The sequence below is a fragment of the Chrysochloris asiatica genome, unplaced genomic scaffold (assembly GCF_000296735.1).
Source record: "Chrysochloris asiatica unplaced genomic scaffold, ChrAsi1.0 scaffold00269, whole genome shotgun sequence".
Classification (NCBI taxonomy): Eukaryota; Metazoa; Chordata; class Mammalia; order Afrosoricida; family Chrysochloridae; genus Chrysochloris; species Chrysochloris asiatica.
Window position 1 is genome coordinate 2,897,472 of NW_006408787.1, and position 6,698 is coordinate 2,904,169.

Sequence of the window (6,698 nt, forward strand, 5' to 3'; positions counted from 1 at the left end):
GCCCAGGATCGAACATTGTTTCATTCTGCTGTGCATGGAGTCGCTATGAGTCGGTTCCGACTCGATGGCACCTGACAACAACAACAACAGGGTCACCCATGGTGGACAGATTTCAGATGAGCTTCCAGACAAAGGCAAACTAGGAAGAAGGAAGGATAAACTACTTCCAAATATTTATTTAGTCACTGAAAACTTTATGAATATGGACCGGTATTGGCCATTTTGAATCTGACAACCACATGGTTTACTATGCTGGGAATGACAAATTGAAGGGGAATGGTGTTGCATCCGTTTTCAAAAAGAACATATCCAGATTAGTCATGAGATACAACATTGTCTGTGGTAGGATAATTACCATATGCCTACAGAGAAGGCCAGTAAATACCACTATTATTCAAATTTACACCAATCACTAACTCTGGTGAGGATGAAATAGAAAGATTTTAAAAACTTCTTCAATCTGAAATTGATCAAACATGCAATCAAGATGTATTGATCATTACTGGTGATTAGAATGCAAAGCTTGGGAGCAAAGAGGAAGGACCAGTAGTTGGAAAATATGGACTTGGTGATAGAAATGATGCTGGAGATTGCATGATAGAATTCTGCAAAATCAATGATTTGCTTAGTTTGTCCATACTAAAAGGGAGGGGGAAAAAAAATCTATGTTGGTTACCACAGGTGGGAGGTAGGGTACAGAAAGGCACAGTTTGGGGATAATAACATCATAGCTTGGGTGAGGAAGTTGAGGGAAATACAAAAGAAGGGGAGGGGAATGGAAGATCAAAAGAGATAGAAGAACATGCAGGAAGGTTTGCATGGGCTAAATAGGACAGAGTTAACTAGGGTATGTGATTAATATTATAACAACAGTGTTCTGTGATAAGGGATAGGAGGGGAAATAATATTAAGATGATAGACTTTATTATGGATATTGGTTTCCCCTGCTTACTCATGTAAAATAGACACTTGAGTGGGATAGAAAGGAATATTGGGAGACATGATTACAGAAAGCCTGTAAGCCTGTCTTCAGTTTATAGAAGATCGGAATACTTCAAAGGAGATCTACAACTTGCTCAGTGAAATAGGCTTCCTATAGAGCTTTTTTAGAGTATAGGGCCTTAGATGGAATCCTGAACCCCCAAAAATAACCTTCTGAGGTGGGACATTCCCACTTGAAAGGACAAGCAGAGAGGCTAGAAGAACAGAGGATACTTCTTGAAAGTAAGACCAGCAGGTAAATAGGAAAACAAATAGTAAAAATAAGCCACCTTATATTTGAACAAGCAAGCTGTTCACCTCTGAGCCATCAAGGCAACCCATCAAGTCACTTCAGTACAAACCCCCTCCCAAGATTGAAAGTCAAAGGGAATGCACAAGCAGGCTTATCAGCTCTCTGGTGACCGCATTGGTCTACCTGTGAGTGGAAGTGGGATAAAGGCAGTAATGAAGACATGGGCTGAGCTTGACCATGTTCCATAGACTCTTATTGACCTTGAGATGAGAGAGAGAAGAGGAAGGGCCTGTTGGTCCGAAATACTTGAAGAAAGAAAAAGAACATTAAAAAAGACAGGGTACAGTGAAGAAACGTTGTTTGGGTGGATAACCTATGGTATGCAACCAGACTGATTCTCCCACTGTTAAGAGTGTGACCAGGTGAAAATTATTTTGAACATCCAGGCCTTGAAACTGACTGAGAGCTGTCCCCAGGACATCTAGCCCCTAAGCTGTCCCTCATGGAGTGTATGTTCAGCAGTCCTGCGGAGGCGGCGTTGCAGCTGGAGGCGGCACTGTGGAGCTGCTCACTCCTCTTGTGGACTTGGATCCAGTGTATGAGCTTGAGCGAGTCGTTGGATTTTTCCGTGACCTAGGATGTCAGCAGGTGGCCTTAGATCCCCTGATCATCTCCTGGGAGATGTTGGTGCCGCGGCTACAGATTGGAGATCACCGGGTCCAAGATGTTCATTCTGAGAGACACAGCCTATGGTAGGAACGCCTCTCATTGATGATCTCTTCGCTGCAGCTGCTGTGCGGACTTGCTGGCTGCTGAGCAAGCTGGAGATGTTGTTGTTGTCAGGTGCCATCGAGTCGGAACCGACTCAGAGCTACCCCATGCACAGCAGAACGAAACAATGTCCGATCCTGGGCCAATCTCACTACCGCTGCCACACTTGACTCCATCAATGATGCCACCTGGCTGATCCATCTCGTTGAGGGTCTTCCTCTTTTTCTCTGACCCTCGACCTTACCCAGCATGACATCCCTCTCCAACTATTGTTTCCTCCAGAAAATATGTCCAAAGTATGAGAGACGAAGCTTAGACATCCTGGCCTCCAAGGAGCACTCTGGCTGCACTTCTTCCAAAACAGATCTATTGGTTCTTTTGGAAGTCCATGGCACTTTCAGTATTCTCCTCCAACACCACAACTCAAAGGCACCAATTCTTCCACGATCTTCCATATTCACTGTCCAGCTTTCCAATCCATATGAGGCTATTGAAAACACAATGGCCTGGGTCAGGCGCACCTTAGTCCTCAAGCTGACATCTCTGTTCTTCAATATTTTAAAAAGTTCCTGTGAAGCAGATTTGCCCAAGTGCAATACGTCGTCTGATCTCTTGACTGCTGCTTCCGCGAGTGTTGATAGTTGATCCAAGAAGAATGAAGTCCTTGACAACTTCCATCTTTTCTCCATTGATAAGAATGTTGTTTATTGGTCCAGTGGTCAGGATTTTTGTTTTCTTGACATTGAGATGTAATCCATATCGAAGGCTGTGCTCTTTAATCTTCATAAGTAAATGTTTCGAGTCCTCTTAACTTTCAGCAATCAAGGTTGTATCATCTGCATATCACAGGCTGTTAATGAGTCTTCCTCCAATCCTGATGCCACATTTTTCTTCATAGAACCCAGCTTCTCGTATTATTTTTTCAGCATACAGGTTGAATAAGTATGGTGAAAGAATACAACCCTGTCTCACACCTTTCCCAACCCTGTCTCACCACCTGACTCCCAAGCTGGAGATGAGGCTCTTGTATATTTTGGCCCTGGCTGCTTGAGCCCTCCAGGCTGCCCTCTGCCTGTCACTTTCATCTTTGGTTAGCACTCTGTGGCCTTGGAGGTCTGCGCCAAGGCCTTTGAGGCCCTGAACCTGGACCCTACAGGTCCTATGGTGCTGCTGAGTGAGCTAGCTTGCGCCCACACCCTACAGGCCTTGGCTACTCACTGAGCCCCTGGTACCTGGACCTGCTGTTTCCAGCCCAGCTCTCTCCTTACCAGCAGACTTCCTCAATTCAGACCCTGAGCTCTTGGAGCATTTTGGACGACACTTTCCTTTGTCCCCAGGAAGCTGGCAGGCACATTGGATGTGGTAAGCCTAACCCAATATGGTGAGGCTCTGGCACACATTTAGAACTTAACTCAGGTAGCTGGTATATGAAGCTATGTGGTGACCCTGGGGCGGCCCAGTTCTGCCAAACTTGCCAGATTCCCTGAGGTGGATGTCTTTGTGCTTTTGGCCTGTCCTTTGGTTTCTGTTGGCTTCTTCTGACAGGTGTTGGCACCATGTAAGCTGAAGGCTGCCTGCAACCCTGCCTGTCCTTCTCCAGGGCTGTCCCCCCACCTCACACGTTACACGGATTTGCTGCCTGGTGAGTGGTAGGACACTGCCTGAACTGGACATTGGAATGGAGGTGGAGGAGCCAATATGCATCCTCTTCATCACTTATTTCCATGCTCTCCCTTCCATTTGACCCTCCTACCACCTGACTCAGAGCTGTGGGGCACTCCAGATGTGTCAGTCGTTAACTGGGGAGCTCTGGCCTCCACCTGCCTGGAAGTCATCAAATACTCCTGGGTGTTCAGTCCTGAGCTTGCTGCCGAGAGTAGCTCTGCAGTTTTGTTCCTCAGTTCCAGGAGTTGGCAAAGACTGGAGGCCCACCTGGATCAGACACCAGTGACAGGAGCTGTGAGTGGAAGACTAGCAATTGCCATTGCCTATTAGGAATACCCCCAGAGAGATGGATTGGCAAAGTGGCAGTATTAGTGGGCTCAAGGGTGGCAACAATTGCGAGGTTGGCCTAGGACTGGGCAGTGTTTTGTTGCGTTTAACATAGGGTCACTATAAGTCGGTACTGACTCAAGGGTACCTAACAACAACATAAGGATGAAGGAAGCAGTTGAGAGCACATGGGACCAGACACATAGATAGACTAATAAATCACTGCTCTGACCTTTGGAGTTGCTTGGACCAACCCCCTGATCTTCTGCCAAGATCCTTGAAGGAGCTTGGATGGAGAGAGGGCAGGGAGTTGTTTCCTGACAGAAAGGACTGTTCTGGCACTGGCAAATGATTCAGCACACACTGGCTTAGTGAATGCCTGCTTAGGAGTTTCCCTGAGCCCATTCTGAGCTCAATCTGCCCTCCTGGAAGTAGAACAGGAACTCTGACCAATTTCATTGCCTGGACTGTAGTTGAGGGTCTGCCCTTGTCAAAGTGCAGGTGCTAGATAATCTAGATCAACATTTCTCAATGCTGGCATTGTTGACATTTTGGGTTGTATAATGCTTTGTTGAAAGATGGGGTATCCTGTGTATTAGAAGATGTTTGGCATAGCCCCGGTCTCAACTAACTAGATGTCAGTAAATTTTCCTCTCCAATTGCAGCAACTAAAAATCTCTTCAGATATTGACAGATGTCCTTTATGGAGCCAGAATTGTCCCCTTCCTTCCCCCCAGGTAAGAGCCAATGATGTAGGCCTGCACTGTCCAATATCATTGCTACTAGACAAAATTAAACTTAATTTTAATATCATGAAAATAGTTGTTTGTCATTTACCCTGGTCATACTCTTAGTGCTTTAATCACTACATGAGGACCCGGCTCAGTGACATAACATTTCTATCATCACAGAAAGTTATTTTGAACAACACTGGCCTACAATGACTCTTGATTTGCTTCTCAGGGAGTTCACAAAAATTTGAATAAATCATATACTTAAAAAAAAAAAAAAGCTAGGAAAAAAGGCAACAATCACAACACTACGGATATTATAGGAAGGATAGAGATGTTTTGTATTCTTGTGAGTTTTTATTTTAAAAACAATTTATAACTAAAATTCTTCTCAATACAAGTTTTTCATATTTAAACAATAGGAATCGCATGAACTCCCTTATTTAGTGAGCTTTGCCCTATTGTTGTAAAGTCCCTTCAAGTTGCTTCTGATTCATAACAATTGTTTGTATAACATAACGGAACACTGTTCATTTCTGTTTCATCCTCACAATTGCTGCTGCATTTGAACCCATCAGTCCCTTTGTCAGTATTTTCATTTATGGTTTCCTTCTATGCCCACCTTCTCCAGGAACAGTTCCCTCCTGATGGCATGTTCAATATGCATGAGAGCCATCTTGGCATTCCATGTTTCTCAAAGGCATTCTAGCTATGCTTCTTCTAAGGTAAATATGTTGCTTTTCCTGGAAGTCCATATTATAGCCAATATTTTCACCAGAACCATATTTAAGATTCTACTTTTTCTTCTGTTTTCCTTATTTCGTGTCCAACTTTTGCATGCATATGAAGTAACTGAAAATACCACAGCTTGGTTTGGGCGCACCTTAGTCTTCAAAGTGACATCTTTGCTGTGAGCACTTTAAAGGGATCTTTGGCAGCCTAATGCAATGCATCCTTCAGTTTCCTGAGTGATGCTTCCATGGGCATTGATTGTTTCCTGAGTGATGCTTCCATGGGCATTGATTGAGGATCCATGCAAAATAAAATCCTTGACAACTTCAATCTTTTTTTTCTGTTTATCTTAATGCTGTGTATTCATCCAATTGAGATGATTTTTGCTTTATTTATTTATTTTTTAACATTGAGGTGTAATCTATACCGAAGCCTGTACTCATTTATCTTCATCAGTGTTTCAAGTACTCATTATTTTCAGAAAGTAAGTTTGTATCATCTGCACATCTAAGGTCGTTAATGAGTCTTCCTTCAATCCTGGATTTTCAGCCATCATGTAGCCTACCTTCTCAGATAACATGCTCAGCATATAGATTGAATAAGTGTGGTAAAAGAATACCACACACACACACACACACATTTCCTGATTTTAAACCATGCACTATCCTCTTTTTCTGTTTCAACAACTGCCTCAATGGATAGGTTATATGAAAACAATTAAGTGTTCTGGAATTTCCATTCTTCACTAACCAACCACTCCTCAAAAACACTATAAGCCATTATGAGTTGGAACCAACCCGAAAGCACTTAACAACAACAACAACAACCATATGATACATAATTTGTTATGACCCACACAGTTGAATATCTTTGCATAGTCAATGAAACACAGGCAAACATCTTTCTGCTAATATCTGCTTTTAGTTCAGATCCATCTGATGTCAGCTTGGTTGTAATTTATTTCATGTCTTATTTTTAACCTGGCTTTTTCAAGTTCCATATAGGAGTCCTGGTATGGCACTGTGGGTTAATGTGACAGACTGCAAAGCCATTTGAACTGCAAGGTCAGCAGTTCAAGCTCACCAGATGCTCCTTGGAAACCCTATATGGGGTCGCTATGGGTTGGAACCGACTTGATAGCACTGAACAACACCAACAACATATAGATGTACTGCTGCTGCCTTTAAAAAAATATCTGCAGCATAAATTTAGTTGTGTGATGTTCATAAATAGTGAGA

At 43.3% G+C, this 6,698-nt stretch overlaps 2 pseudogenes; both read left to right on the plus strand.

Annotated features, from left to right (window-relative positions):
* Positions 1-1,736: 1,736 nt before the first annotated feature.
* LOC102813521 lies at positions 1,737-3,371 on the plus strand (annotated as a pseudogene).
* Positions 3,372-3,382: 11 nt separating this feature from the next.
* LOC102813899 lies at positions 3,383-4,179 on the plus strand (annotated as a pseudogene).
* The last annotated feature ends 2,519 nt before the right edge of the window (positions 4,180-6,698 follow it).